The sequence below is a fragment of the Halichoerus grypus genome, chromosome 11 (assembly GCF_964656455.1).
Source record: "Halichoerus grypus chromosome 11, mHalGry1.hap1.1, whole genome shotgun sequence".
NCBI lineage: Eukaryota > Metazoa > Chordata > Mammalia > Carnivora > Phocidae > Halichoerus > Halichoerus grypus.
Window position 1 is genome coordinate 16562985 of NC_135722.1, and position 16093 is coordinate 16579077.

At 51.6% G+C, this 16093-nt stretch overlaps 1 long non-coding RNA gene across 2 annotated transcripts; it reads left to right on the forward strand.

The window, feature by feature from the left end:
- Positions 1-3815: 3815 nt before the first annotated feature.
- Positions 3816-10808, forward strand: LOC118539282 (uncharacterized). Of its 2 annotated transcripts, XR_013442362.1 has the most exons (3): positions 3816-4013; positions 4462-4597; positions 6070-10808. It is a non-coding gene; the product is annotated as an uncharacterized LOC118539282 (long non-coding RNA). The 2 variants fall into 2 exon arrangements; XR_013442361.1 differs by having other exon boundaries at positions 4462-10808.
- The last annotated feature ends 5285 nt before the right edge of the window (positions 10809-16093 follow it).

A 16093-nucleotide genomic window follows, 5' to 3' on the forward strand; every position in this document is an offset into this window, starting at 1 on the left:
GGAATAGGTATGGTTCATGCCATGGAGGTTTGTTGTGTGTTGGTGTGTCGGGGTTGAAGGACAGAAATGGTCCTGCCTCCAGAAGCTTACCGTCCAGCGAGGGAGACAGTAAGTGAGCATAATCCCCCAAGTTAGTATCTAATCACAGCTGCAGTGGACTCTGTGAAGGACAGGATCCGGAGGCTGCAGGATGGTGTCTCAGGCTCTGACGTGGTTGGGATCTCCGAGGTGTTGTCACCTCATCTGAGAACTCGGGAGGGGAGGGGGGCAGTGGGAGTTGTTACATCAGAGATGGGGTGGGATCTCAGGGAGACATCGCCAGCACAGGCATGGTGTGTGGGGAGGGGGGGGCCCGAGGCAAGGAGTGTGGGATGCCCAGAGCCCGAGGACAGGAGAGAAGGCGCTGGAGAGGCAGGGGGAGGCTGCCGTGTGTTCTCTGGCAGGGTATGAGGGCTAGAATGTCAGCTCAAATGTTTAGGCAGGAAAAAGGATGGCCAAGCCTGCCCATTGCTCCTACTCTCAGTTCTCCTTCTCTTCCCTGGACTCAGAACTTCAGTTTTTCTGCTGGGCATGTAACCACTCAGAATAAACACTGCATTTCCCGGCCTCCCTCCTAACTACATGTAGCCGTGTGACTAAGTTGTAAACATTGGAGTGTAAACAGAGATGGAGTGTGCAACTTTCAGGAAATGTCTTCAGATGGAGTGAAAGAGGCCTTCTTTCTAATGGCTGGAATGCAGACATGATGGTTGGAGCTCAAGGAGCCATCTTGAACCATGAGTTGGGAGGCCTGTATTAAGGGCAGTGAAGCAACAAGTTAGAAAGAGCCTGGATCATTGATGATCATGGATCTTCTATGCCCGTCCTAGATTTGCCTCTAGAGAAAAACCAAAAAGAAGCAAAGAAAAGTTTTTCTTATTTAAACCACTTAAAGTTGAGTAGGACTTACACTGATAATATGTATTTATTGGAAGATGCTGGGGTGGCTCATGCAGTCATAAGAAAAGCTCGGGAACTGGGGAATCTTCAGGGAGAACATGCTATGGAACAATGGAACTCAAGATAATTCTAGAGCATTCTATAAAGGGGCAAACTAACTAACAGGGGTATCACGGAGCCAAGAAACAAGGGCCACAACAATTATTAGCTCTAAGGAAAACCAAAAAGTCCAAGAAAGGAAATATAACCACAGTACTCTTCTTGGTTCAGCAGTGAGTAATACTTATTTGATCACAATTATGAAACTCTGACTATGGATTTCATTGAAAATGGAGATGAATTATATTGGTGGCAATGTCAGAAGGAGAAAAGGGGCCCAGAGCTGCCCCTTGTTCTTATAGCACCTCCGGGCAATTAGAGAAACAGGCCTCTTCCTCAAGAAGGTTTGCTACCTACTGGAAGGAAAATTGTCAAAAGAAGTATGCAAAGCCATAATGGTTACAATGTAAAGGAGGTCTCCAAGAGGTGGCGGGGGGCGGGGGGCGTCCTGGGGTGGGGGTGTATGGGAGCTAAAGTCCTTATCCAGAGTAAGTCAAGGGGTCGGGTCTAATACGGATGAATCAAGAGATAAAACATGGTGCAAATATTTTGCAGTATGCAACTAAATACCCCAAAAAGCAACCAAAATGTTCAAAGTAGTTGCTTCTGAGGGCTGGGATGAGAGATGGGGAGGAGGAAGCCAGAATTTGCTTTTTTTTTTTAAAGAAGCACTATTTAATTTTTTAAAATTATACTTTGAAAATATAAAATTTAGGAAAAACCTGACTTCGATGTGGTCTCTCCTTCTTTTAAACCCTCAAATCGGGGTGCCTGGGTGGCTCAGTCAGTTAAGCATCTGTCTTTGGCTCAGGTCATAATCCCGGGGTCGTGGGACAGAGTCCCGCATCGGGCTCCCTGCTCAGCGGGGAGTCTGCTTCTCCCTCTCCCTCTGCCCCTCCCTGACGCTTGTGCGCACGCTCTCTCTCTCTCTCTCAAATAAATAAATATAAATAAATAAAATAATCAAATAAATAAATAAAAATAAAACCTTTTTAAAAATATAAACTCTCAAATCACGAGGAGAGTACTCTCTGCAGGTGAGACACGGGCTTTGTCGTCAGAGTGGCCAGCCATGGTTGGTTTGCCATTGGATCTCATGCTTAGTAGTTGTTTCAGGAAAGGGAGTGACTATCTGAGCCCCCGTGTTCTCTTCCATATAATGGGTATATGAGTATATTCCCCACATGTTGCTGTGGAGAACTGATGCAGGTGAAGAGCTGGCTTGCGTCTGACACACGGTCCTCTGGGTGGTGTTTGCCGTGGTTGCTATTTTATTGGTTCTGGATCAGACACTCGAGAACTTGCCTTAGCTCCCTCCTGCCGTGGTTTGAGAACCGAAGCGTGCATGAGTCACCTAGGGGGCTTGTGGAAAGACTGCCGGGCCCCCCTCCAGAGTTTCTGATTCAGTAGGTCTGGAGTGAGGCCGAGAATCTGCATTTCCAGCAAGGTCCCAGGAGATGCTAAGGCGGATACCGCTTGTCCAGGGACTACACTTTGAGAACCGCTTCTCTAGAGCATACGCTGCTTCATGATGGACTCAGGGTTGATGCTGGCAAGCAGACATGGGAGAAGAGAGTTGAAAGAGCTCCAGCAAAGCTTCTTATGAGAGAATCCAGAGCTGGGGGAGCAGGGCCTTTGCAGGGCTCAGGGTGGAAGAGGGATGGGGGGAGGGTTCACAACAGAAACAATATTTCAGCTGAGTCTTGAAGGAGCAGGAGAAATGTGCTAGGCTGGCAGACCAAGAGCATCCCCAGCCAGGCGAACAGCTGGTAGAAAGGCAGGAGCAGGGTGCCTGGGTGGCTCAGTTGGTTAAGCAACTGCCTTCGGCTCAGGTCATGATCCTGGAGTCCCTGGATCGAGTCCCGCATCGGGCTCCCTGCTCAGCAGGGAGTCTGCTTCTCCCTCTCCCGCTCCCCCCTCTTGTGCTCTCTCTCTCTCTCAAATAAATAAATAAAATCTTAAAAAAAAAAAAAAGAAAAGAAAGGCAGGAGCAGAGGAGAGAATAGGGCACGTTTGAGACTTACTGCCCATTTTTGCTACCTCCCAAGACGTCTTGAGAGGGTACAACGGAGCTACTGGGGCGCTCGGCACGCTGTCGTTTGTGCACTTGGGGATCTCTCTGAAGGGCTGGAATGATGAAGGGCACACCTCTTAAGGTGCAAGAGGGTCCCAGGCGAGAGAGACAGCTAGAACCTTCTAACGGCTGCCTTCACACCCTCCAGACAGGACGTCTTTGATGATGCTCACAGATTTCAGTGATCTCACACACCCAGGGAGAACATTACAGAGACTCATAAAGAAGCCTTTCATCCCAGGACTGCCCGTTCCAGGGATGTATTTTCACATCCTCACGGGAGACGTAGCTGGCCTTTCCAGGGTGTTCTTGTGGGGAGCAGCAGGGCAGGCGATCTAAAATGAGGCCTGCACCGGAAAACCCAGGTTGCAAACTCCCCCGAGGACACAGCTTTCCTCTTCGGAGGCCTCGCCTTCCCCCCGGCCCCCCAGCCCCTTCTCCTTCCGTCTCCACCATGCCTATCACCGGCTGTTTCCTGCTCGGCTCTAAATCTCACCCCAGAGAAACCCGCCACTCGCTGGCTGCAGCAATTGCCCGTTCACGGCCGGTCACAGTGACATGCGCAGGGGGTTTCCAGGCGTCTGAAGGTGGCCGCGCTGAGGTCAGGATCCCCAGGGACTGCCGAGGCCCCATACCTCCCTGGGGGAAACAGCAGGTTGGACACGCCCGAACGTCACAGCCTGTGTCCACGGCCCGGGTGAGTTCAGCCCCGACTGCGGGCGAGACTCCGGGCTCATGGCCGCAGGGGTGGCTCTGTCTACCCCGCGCTGTGACCTCTCCTGTCGCGTGCCCGTGCGGGGTCCCGGGGCCGGGGACTCGCCACGCCTTCGTGCTCTCATCTGGTCCTCCGATTTTCCGAGTGAAGTGGGCACTAATAGTACCCATTTCATAGAAGAGAAAAGTGAGTTGCTGGCAGCTTACGCAGACAAGGCAGCCAAGGGGGAGTGTGGCGTAGGGCTTAAGGGCCCCGATGCGGGAAGCAGCCTGTCTCAGCCCCACGCCGGCCAGCCGTGGGACCTTGGGCAAGTCACTTAACTCTCTGCACATCTGTTTCCTGTGCTGTAGAATGAGGGTCTCTTTGAGGGTCACGTAAGTCAGTGTATGTCACACGCTTATGAATTCCCAGGCAGCAGGTGGGCGGAGCCGAGCTGGTTCCAATCTCCCGGGTGCCTGGCTGCCCCGAGGCTGGTTTCTGGGAGGCCTGGGGACGAGGCTGTGAGGGCTCGTGAAGGGGTCCCCACCGTGGGGCCTGCACCCCGTACTCCAGACTCACACTGACAAGGGTTTGCGTGACCTTGGTCAGTCTCCCGACTCTCTGAGCCATCGTTGACGCATCTTTAAACTGTCAGGTCATGAAGTGGTTCAAGGACTGAACAGAACAATGGCAACTAAATAGAACAGTGTCAGGGTGAAGAGCCGGGCTCTGGAACCTTACCAGTGGCCGTACATTCTCGCTTCGACCACGTTCCAGCTGCGTGACTTTGGGTAAGTTACTTTCTCTCTCTGTGCCTCAGTTTCCTTACCTGTAAAATGTGGATGATTAACTAGTTCCTACATCATAGAGCTGTTGGGGGGAGAAATGTGCCGTCCCATGCAGAGCCCTTCGAGCAGGACTCTGCAGAGGATACGCTGCACGAGTGTGAGCCGAGATCACCCTGCACACATCTGCCGTGGGCCCGGCATATAGTAGGTGCCAGATGAATAGCATCAGTGAGGAGGGGAGGAGAGGGTGCGAAACTAAACTGCAAAGTCTCTGGGCCAAGAATTCTCAGTCCTGAGTGCACATTAGAATATGGGGAATTTTTTAAGACACCAGCACCCGGGGACGCACAGAGATTCTTACTTAATAGCCTAATCAGGGCCTGATATCGAATGATTTTTTTTTTTTAACGCTCCCCAGGCGATTCTAACAAGTGGTCAGGATTGAGAACCACTGAGTTAGAAAACCGAAGGGCCCACTTGGAGGAGATATTTTAACTAGGTAGATCAGGATGGGCCTCTCTGAGGAGGTGATATGTGAGCTGAGGTCTGAATGGGGAGAAGGAGGTTGCTGGGCAGAGACCTGGGTGGGGTGGGGGATGTTTCAGACAGAGAACAGAGTAGGTGCAAAGGCCCTGAGGCGGGCACGATTTTGCTATGTTGGAAGAAGAGCAAGAAGGTCACAGTGGCAGAGAGGTCCATGTGTGCAGGCGAACAGCTGAGGATCCAAGCCCAGGATGGCAAGTAGGGGAAACTGAGTTTCCCTCTGGCCAGAGGGACTGAGGTTAGCCCTTGGCCTAGGCAGAAAGCAGCAGGAGACATTCACCCCTCATGTCCACGGCCGATGTAAGTCTTTCAAGTGTCCTCAAATCAGGGAGCTGGGAATTCCTTGGGAATCTCTGCTGATCCCAGACTCAAATTCCTGAAAGAGTTCCAGCCTGGCACCCACACAAGTGGGCCATCGGCCTAAGAAAGATCCTTTAGGACAGGGAGTTGGGGAGTCCATCCAGGGTCTAGAGAAGGAAGAGAGAGAGAGAGAGAGAGAGAGGCTGGGCCAAGTGCCCCCCTGGGGCCCATTACAAAGGCCACTAGGGCCGGCAGCCGCTCTGGCATCGAGAGGCTGCAGGGCTGCCAGGAAAATGCCAGCCTCCTGTGAAGGCTTAATTAGTCTGCTGCCCCCACTGCCGGGGAGTGGCCTGCTGGGGAGCAGGTCCTTCGATTTTCAGGCCCCGGGATCCGGGCAGCGAGGGCGGGGGGAGGTGTCTGAGCCTCGTGTGTTTGCTGTAGGGAGCATCTGTTGGATGTGCCCGTGGGTCTGACTTGTCGCGTACAACTGCACAATTGTGGGTTGCCTCCTCACGGGAGAGGGTGTCCCGCTACCTGGGACGTGTCTGTGCGTGCCTCTCAGGTCTGTGTGTCTGCATTTCCTTCTGTCTTATTCATAAGACACATGATGTGTCTGAATTTGTCTTCACCAGGTGCGGTCGTGCATGCGCGTGTGCGTGTGTGTGCGTGTGCGCGTGTGCATGTGAGCGTGTGCGTGTGTGCATGTGCGTGTGCGTGCATGTGCGTGTGTGTGTGTGTGTGTGAGCATGGGTGGACGCACACACGCCCACACGGAGGACGAACTCTGGCTCTCACACCCCCAGTCTCCCACAGCAGGCCAGTCCCACCTCTGCGGCCCATGACCCCGGCAGCCGCCTGGGGCCCCAGGTCTGGGGCAGGGGCCATACAAGCACTTGCTGCCGCTTGGAGCCTCAAGAGGAACACTTCTCAGCCCCGCTCCCTTGTCCGCTGCGGGGACTGGTCGCTCCCCACCCTCGTGGCCGAGGCGCTTTCCTCCTGCGGGGCCGGGTGGGCCCGGCTGCATCCGGGGGCCCGGGCTCTGATGCGGCCTGGGACCACAAGGCCTGGCTCGTGGCCGCCGGGGCCCCCATGGGCTGTGTGTGTGCGTGTGTGCACCAGCCCACACGCCCGTGTGGCCTCCGCAGCACCTGGGGCCCAGGGCGAGGTGCAGGGGAAGAGGAAGTGACTCTCCCCACAGGGGCTCCCCAAGCACCCTCAGCCATGGGCCAGCCAGGACCAGAGGACATGAGACCTTGGGAGCTTCTCTGCTTATCCACAGCGAGTGCGACCGGAACTGCTTAAGCCTGAGGTCCTCCCTCGTTTTCGGCCGCTCGTCCAGCAGGAATGGAATACTGGCTCTGCTCGGGCCGCGACCCCGGGCTGATGTCAGCGGCACCACCACTAAGGAGGCAGCCGAGGCCGGCTCCTTGTCCCGCGGGCACAGACCCTCTGGGATCCTGAGCCTCGCCCACCTCAAGCCTTTGCAGGGGCTGTGCCCTCCTGCTAGAACACCCCTTCTCCTGACTGCCAGGGGCTGGCTCCTGCTCTGCATCCAGGTCTCCACTTGGAGGTCACCCCCCGGGGAGGGCTGCCCCGGGCCCCTCCGTGTCATACCTCAGTAGCTTCCTGTCACCTCGCGCTCCGGAACTTTTATGGCCATCTGCCACTGTGTCGTTGTTGATGTCTCTTCTGCCTTCCCCTGCGAGCACAGAGCCCCTGTCGGGCTTATGCAGGATCAGGGCCACACCTAGCAAGTGTTTACTATTTATTGGGAGTTTAATAAATGTATTGAACACTTGCTATGTGCCAGGCACCCAGTGTTACTACTGTCTCATTTCAATGTCTCAATAACCCACAAGAACCCCATGTGAATTAGTAGCCCAGCCCGGTCTTACTGATGAAAGTAAAGTTCAGAGAGGTTAAGAAACGTGCCTACAGTCACACAGGCAGTACGTGGGAGGAGTAGGATTTTTAGTTCTATCTGATGCTGCTGCTTGCTTTTAATACTTTGTGCCGCGGCGATCAGGAGACAGGAAGAGTAAGAAAAGTCTGGTCAAGGAGACAGACAGACAGAAAGGTGTACCAATTATCCCTTGCTGTGAAAAAAACCACCCCCAACCTCAGTGGCTTACGACAACATCCCCTGATTACTCCTGATTTAGGGTTTGGTAAATGGGGCAAGTTCAGCTGGGATGGCTCTGCTCTCTGTGGTACTTGCTGGACGAATCTTAGACGAGAAGAAACGTCAGTCGACAGGTTGGTTGGAGGCTGGCTGGTCCCAGAGGGCCTCCCCATGTGTCTGGCAATTGGCTGGGGCTTTCAGATGGGTGCCTCGGTTTACCTCCATGCCGCCCCTCCAGTGGGCTAGCTCCGGCTTCCCCCAGGTGGCAGCGAGACTCCAAGACAGCAAGAGCGGAGACTGCACGGCCTCTTGGGAAGTCAGACGTCACTCATGCCACATTTGCCTAATTCCGAAGGCGGCGAATTAGACTCTACCTCTTGATGTGACATGCTACAAAATTTCATGTTTGATCTGCCACAGTAGCCCGCTTTGGCCATAAGTATTATTCTACATGCAAAATGTACTCACCTTCTCGAACCAAGACTTCCCCAGAGTCTCACCCTGCTGGGTCATCAGAGCCCAGGATCCTGCGGGGCCTCCTACTCCAAATCCCTCTCTGCTACCGAGGACACCCACAGGGACAAAGAGCAGACATCCGCTTGGCTTCTGATTTTCAGGCAGGAGGCCTCTTGGTCCTGGCGTGGGACCCCGTGCTGGAGTCTGCAGCCAGCCACCCCCTCCAGAGGCCTCAGCGCTGGGCGGATGTGAGTTGTTGCTCTCTCCTCAGCCTCCTTGGCAAAGAGGAGGGGTCTTCTTTCCTTACTTTATAGATGGGGGTCTCGTGAACCACAGAGGCTGAGTGACTTCCCTGAATTCACGGGAACATTCCCACAGGGATCAGAATAGAGGCCAGGAGTGCCGACGTCTCTGCCGAGGATGCTTGGGTAACGCCAAAGGGTTCCTGAGGGTGACCCAAAGCCCTTGTCCCAGGGAAAACATGAAGTGGGATGAAAAATTGATAGTCATTCATTCATTCGTTCATAAAATTCTTCAATTACAAACTATTAAGCTCCATTGATCATGATGTACCAGGCATGCTCCATGTCTTAAGAACAAAGAAGAGGGTCCCTGTTCTTTTACAACTTCTAGTCTTGTGAGGCAGACACACATTAAACACGTAATGAAAGAATAAATATGTGATTTGAAGGAGACAAATGGGATGTTACGAAAACTGCTAATAGGGGCTGACCCAGCCCGGGGGAAATCTCTATGGTGGAGTGCTGTTTTAGCTGAGGCTTGAAAAATGAGTAGGAGTTTCCCAGATATAGATAGAGGGGAGTAGTGTTGTAGGCAGGAGGAACAGCAAGTGCAAAGGTCCTGAGGTCGGACCGTGTTTGGTATATTGGAGAGACAGTACAGCAGCCAGGCTGACTATGCAGGCCACGGCAGGGAGGCTGGACTTCATCCAGCTACAGTGGCAAAGGCCCTGCTGCTTTGGGGCTACTTACCCAACACTGTGTGCCAGGTGATTCTGGTGTATTATCTCACTTAATTTTTCTAACCAGCCTGTGCAGTGCATTCCATCAGCCTTGCTTCACAAACTTGGTAAGCAGGGCTCAGAGAGACTGAGACACCGGGTCACTCAGCCATTTTCTTAGTGCCCAGTGTCTAAAACAGTGATGAGAAGTCACTGTCCCCCTTCCTTCGAACCTCACTGGGCAGGAGGAGAGCCTAAGGGGTCACCTCTTCCAGCCCCCCCTCCTGTTGTGGGGGTCTGGGAGGCGAGCACTGTCCTGTCTGCAGACCCATATGGGTGCATACTGACCCATCTCCTAGGCCTTCCTCCTTGGGCTGACTTGATCTCTATCTGTAGCCCACAGTGACCCAGCCTCATAAGCTCCACCGACAGGAAAGTGCCCCTTCCTTCCTCCTGCACAGACATTTGAATGGCCATTCGGTCATTATCAGCTTCATCTCTGTGTCCCTCTGTAAGCTCCCTGAGTTTAGGAGCCATATCTGTGTTGTTCTCCATTATGACTCAGTGCAGACCCATAACAAGCACTTCATGATTGCTCAGTAAGTGGGTGTTTCTCCAAAGGCTCGAGGATAGGAAGATGCCAAAACATTAAAACTAGAGCTACCCCTTAGACTTCACTAAGTCCAACCTCCAAATGATTCAGAGGAGGAGACTGAGGCTCAGAGAGGGCACGGTCTCACCTTGGGTCGCAGAGCGAGCAAGCAGCAGGAGGGAGGCCATCCTCCTAGTCCAGTGCCCCTCGCTAGGCCAGAAATCAGTGAGTGGAAAGAGGCACCCCATGGGCCAGACATCTATAGGCATCTCAGGAACTGTCCTCAAGCCCCCTGCGATCCCCTTGGGGGTTTGGGAAGAAGGAGGAGTTAGTTTCATGACCTCTACAGCTGTCTCGGTCCGTTCAGGCTGCTGTAACAAACTCACACACGGGGTGGCTTACAGATGACACACATTTCTTTCGCACGGTGCTGGAGGCTGGGAGTCCCAGATCAGGGGCTGGCCCGGTCAGGTTCTCGTGAGGGCTGCCTTCCGGGTGGCAGACTGCCCACGTCTAGTTGTGCCCTCACCTGGTGGACTCCCGGGGGTCTTTCTGGGGCCTCTTTATAAGGGCACTAATTGATGGCGTCTCTGCTCGCATGACCTCATCACCTCCCAAAGTCCCACCTCCTAACGCCAGAGCCTGTTGTCGATACACACATTTTAGGGGGACACAAACATTCAGGCAATAGCCTCAAGCTCGCTCAGCCAAAGACCGGCGTTGGGCTCATCCCCATGGCTGCCCTTGTCCCTCCCAGTCATTGCAGGAGCCAGTCCAGACACCGGAATCCAGTGTTCCCTGCCACCCCTCCTACTCAGGGATTCACTCGGGTCCCCCCACTAGACGGTGAGGGCACTTCACAAAGTGCTCCATGTGCCTGTCAGGTGACTTTCTCACATCTGACCTCCCTCATGTTCATGCAGATGGCTGTCTCCCCCACTGGAAAGGCGGCCTCGCCCGCTCCTGGACCGTCAGCTCCCAGAACGCGGCCTGGGGTGTGATCAGTGAGCAGTGAGGACCCGGGAATGCCCCATCACGCCCCGTGGTACTGGAAGGGCTGTTTTTTGTTTTGTTTTGTTTTGTTTTAATTTAATTTAATTTAAATTCAATAAATTAACACATAGTGTATTATTAGTTTCAGAGGTAGAGTTCAGTGATTCATCAGTCTTATATAACACCCAGTGCTCATTACATCACGTGCCCTCCTTAATGCCCGTCACCCAGTGAGCCCATCCCCCCACCCTCCTCTCCTCCAGCAACCTTCTTTGTTTCCTATGATTAAGAGTCTCTTATGGGGGATGCCTGGGTGGCTCAGACGTTAAGTGTCTGCCTTTGGCTCAGGTCATGATCCCAGGGTCCTGGGATTGAGGCCCGTATCGGGCTCCTTGCTCGGTGGGGAGCCTGCTTCTCCCCCTGCTTGCTACTCCCCCTGCTTGTGCTCTCTCCCTCTCTCTCTCTCTGACAAATAAATAAATAAATAAATAAATAAATAAATAAATAAATAAAATCTTTAAAAAAAAATTCATTGATTTTTTTAAAAAAAGTCTTTTATGATTTGTCTCGCTCTCTGATTTCATCTTGTTTTATTTTTCCCTCCCTTCCCCTATGCTCCTCTGTTTTGTTTCTTAAATTCCACATATGAGTGAAATCATATGATCTTTGTATAATTGTCTTTCTCTGATTGACTTATTTTGCTTAGCATAATACCCTCCAGTTCCATCCACGTCGTTGCAAATGGCAAGATTTCATTCCTTTTGATGGCTGCATAATATTCCATTGTATATATATACCACATCTTCTTTATCCATTCATCTGTTGATGGACATCTTGGCTCTTTCCACAGTTTGTGGACATTGCTGCTACGAACATTGGGGTGCAGGTGTCCCTTCGGATCACTACATCTGTATCTTTGGGATAAATCCCTAGTAGTGCAATTGCTGGGTCATAGGGTAGTTCTATTTTCACCTTTTTGAGGAACCTCCGTACTGTTTCCCAGAGTGGCTGCACCAGCTTGCATTCCCACCAGCAGTGTGAGAAGGTTCCCCTTTCTCCGCATCCCCATAGAAGGGCTTGTTTTTTGGCAGAGTCCCACTTCAAACCCACAACGACAGTGTTCCCAGCCCGGCCTGGCCCTTCCCCGCTATGCGATCTTGAGCAAGCTGCTTCACGGCTCTGGGCCCCAGTTCTTCACGGGTCAATGGCAAGGTGCCGGGGGCTGACAGTACATTGATTTCCAATCTTCACACTAACCTCCATCTTCTGGAAGAAAATGAGTCTCAGGAAAGGGGAGGCTCTTGCCGAGGCCACAGTCTGAAGTAGATTTAGGGCCAGGTGGCCCTAATATTGAAACTCAGATGGGTCTGATGCCAAATCCAATTCTTTCTGCCTCCTTCCCATATTTCTGCCTCTGCGTCAGGAGGACTGGACAAAAAGATGCAGCAGGCGGGGCGCCACTCAGCTTCTGGGCCTGGAGGTGCCCCCTCTCCAGCTTTCCCACCGCCCCAGCTACGGAACCCCAGCTTCCCAGGAGAATGTCAACTGAACGGGGCGGGGGGTGCCCTTACCAGACGCTGCTGCCTGGCTGCATGATTATGGCTCATTTTCCCCAGCAGGGACTGGCGGGCATTCATTTCCTTTTAAAAGGACTGTGTCAGCAGCATGTTTATGGTTTAATTTTTGTTTTCTCCTCCACAGCTCCCCCGAAAACTGCTGGAGGAGAGAGAACACGTCAGTCCTTGCCTGCCGCCTCCTCTCCAAGTGGCCAGGGGGTTTTTCCCGGAGGCTCTGGCCCAGGCTCCCACGGTCGTCCCTGTTGCAAGTGCCCTGCTTCCTCTCAGAGATGGGCTGTGGGCCTGGGACCCCGGGTCCACCACCCAGACCTGGACAGAGGTGGCCCTGAGGGTACTTCCTCTGCTGGGGGTTGCTTCAGAGACAGCATCTTTGCCTGTCTTAAGGGTTGTTTGTTGCCATTGTTGTTTCCAGCACTTTTTCACTAGAAATTGTTTAAGACGCAGGAAAATAGTGCCGAGTTCCCGGACCCCCTTCACCCAGCTTCCGCTGATAATAATATGTAAAGTAACCACAGGACGCATTCGAAATCGGGGGAACTGCTGTTAGCACAATATCAGTAACCCAGAGGCAGACCTCACTCAGATGTCACCAGTGTGTACGCGTCTTCCAACTGTATTGTTTTTCAGTTCCAATGTTTGTCAGTCAACCCAGCTCCTGGTTGAGAGAGTCCGCTGGTTTAGGAAGTGAGTTAAGACAAACCTCCCTTTCAGCTCCTTTGGGGGACCACTGTGCACGCAGCTCCCCATGGATGTTTGGCAGCTGCACGTGGCTGTGCATCTTTTTCAGTGTTAGGCATTATCCCTCACCTCCCTGCTATAGGGGACACAGTTTTAAATCTCTGTCCTCTCCTGCCCCAGCTCCACACCCTTCTACCCTGCCCCCATCCTCTTCAAATAGCTGGGCCATCATTTTGGTGAGATTGGTACTCAGTGCTACAACTGTTGTGATTTCTTCATTTGCTTTGTTTTCTGTGCACTGATCACTAATTTATATATATATATATTCTTTAAGGGGAAGAGGGGCAAAGGGAGAGAGAGAATCTTAAGCAGGCTCCATGCCCAGTGCCGAGCCCTATGTGGGGCTCGATCTCGTGACCCTGAGATCGTGACCTGATCCGAAGTCAAGAGTCAGATGTTTAACTGACTGAGCCCTTAGGCACCCCACTAATTTTTTTAAACCTGAAACACTTTGCCAGTTGTCCGAATCTTTCCATGTACTGTCATTCACACCCGACTTTCTATCAATTCCATCCATCTTATAAGCAGTCTCTCCGGAACCTTCTGGCATTTCCAAACTGAACTTGGCACCCTCTATGGTGGGCATTCTGGGCTCTCCCCCTCCCACCAGTCTGAGGATCCCTTCACCTGTCTCCTGAGCCGGATTTCCTGCTTCCCAGATTCCACATCTTCTTGCTCCTCGATCACTCCTCATTGCCGTGGGCACAGCTTCTGGCAGTTCTGGAGAAGGAGGAGGTGGGAGGTAAATTTCTCGAGACCTCACATGTAGAAGGATATCTTTATTTTTTAACGTAGAACTCTAGGTTAGAGATACTTTTCTTTCAGAATTGTGCAGGCTTGCTCCTTTGTCTTCTGGCTTCCAGAACTGTGTTGAGAAGTTGAAAGCCACTCTGGTTCCATTTTGACCTCTCTGGAAGTTCATCGGCTCTTCTCCGTGCTGCCATGTCCTGAAATCTCCCCCTGACCCTCCCTGATGGAAATCTGGCTTCATGCACCATGCTAAGCACTTGTGGGTCTTTTTGGTCTTGAGATTCATGTGTTTCAACATTCGGGAAATTTCCCTCAACTACTTTATTGATATCGCCCCCTCCCCCACCACCATTTTCTTTCTTTTTCTAGAACACCTATGATTTGAGTATTAGAGCTCCAGTTCTCTAATCTTCTTATCCTTCATCTCCTGTTCTCAGTGATTTATTTTGCTCTAAATCCTTGAGCAATTTCCTCAATGTTCTCTCCCAAATCTTCCACTGAGTTTTGTATTTCTATCATATTTTTTCTCCCAAGACCTCTTCTTGTTCTCTGTGTTCCTTTTTTATGGTTTCATATTCTTTTTTCATGGATTCGTTATCTTCTGTTCTTTCTCTTTGGATTTAGAGGGTTTTTTTTTAATTATGATTTTTTTAAAATTATTTTTCTCCATGCGTGCTATCTTTTCCACTCCAGTTCCTTTGGTCTGTGTGTCTGTTTAGGTCTCTGAGTTCACATTAGATGCTTTCAGCAATGCCTCATGATCCTTCGTTGTCTGCTCTTGATAAAGAGCCGACACCATAGTGGCTGGGAATGTTGAGCATCGGGGGTGGCCAGGATGTGGGGGGTGGATACTGGATGTCCGTACCCAGAGATCTTTCCACTTGATCTGTCAACTCCCCAGAGAAGACTCTTGCTTTCTCCTGTCTGGAGAATAGAGGTCTGGCTGCTAATGTACCTGATGATAAACTCACTTAACCCCTTATTTTCAGGATGGTGTCCCAGCCTCCCCTGTGCTTGGAGCTCTCCAGGGAAGGCACTCCTGCCTCATAGTCCAATAAATATGGAATCCTTTGTTGAGTGGAAAGGGCAGTTACCCCGTAGCATGGAACTTGGAAGAAGATCTGGGAGTGTTTAACTGCTTCTTCAACACTTTCCCTGACTGCCCTTTCCTCTCCCAGGACATCCCTCTGCCCCTTGTCTCCACTCCAGGAGCCTAGCAGGATGTGTCAATTTCTTCCTTCCTCTGTTCCCAGGACTCACCTAGATTAGGTCTCCAAGGAAGAGAAGAGGCTTCTTAGAGTGAACCAGGCCGGAGAGAGAGCTCCAACCCCGAATGAGGACAGGCTTCCTTGAGCCTCATCCACATGTCCCCAGGTGCAAGGGCACTACAGAATCATCAAGTGCAGGATCTCATGGTGCTTTCTGAGTCTGTAAGTCCCCCAGTTGGCTAATAGGGGTGACAGTGCCTCCCCTCTCCACTTAATGGGAAAATCTTAAAGGACAGATGGAAATCAAAGCTCCAAGATTGGAATCTGCAAATACAGAGCACATGAGCTCTCCCGACCCTTTCCCCAGCGCTATGCCAGACATGATTGCCATCTGGGCAGTAGGATTCTTGGTTGTGGGGAGCTGCCCACTGAACTGTAGGGCATTTAGCAGCCATGCTGGCCTCTACCCACTAGGTGTTATTACCCCATCCTGTCCCAGTTACAACAACCAGCAATTCTATGCCTAAGATAATATCAGAGAGAAGTGAAACAGTTGTCCACACAAAGATTTTTACAGGAATGTCCATGGCAGCATTGTTCAAAATGTCCCAACAATAGAAATAATCCAGGTACCCACCAATGGATGATTGGATAAACAAAAATTGTGCTATGCCCATAAACTGGACTATTACTCGGCGATAAAAAGGAACAAACTTTGGATACAAGCTGCCACATGGATGAACCTCAAAAACATGATACTAAGTGAAAGAAGTCAGATGCAGCATACCACATATTGTATGATTCCATTTATGTGAAATGTCCAGAAAAGGCAAAGCTATAGGTGAGTAAAGTACATTAGTGGTTGCCTGAGCTGGGAGGGAGGACGCTGGTGAGTGACTGAAATGGGCAAGTGGGATCTTTCTGGAGTGACGGAAATTTTCTAAAATTCTCTCATGGCAATGGTTGAACAACTCTGTAGATTTCCTGAAAGCCTTTGAACCAGACACTTAACCTGGCTAGATTTTATGCTGTGTAAGTGAACCTCAGTAAAGCTGTTAAAATGGACTGTTACGGGGCACCTGGGTGGCTCAGTTGGTTAAGCAACTGCCTTCGGCTCAGGTCATGATCCTGGAGTCCCAGGATGGAGTCCTGCATCGGACTCCCTGCTCCGCAGGGAGTCTGCTTCTCCCTCTGACCCTCCCCCCTCTTATGCTCTCTCTCTCTCTCTCTCTCTCATTCTCTCTCAAATAAATAAATAA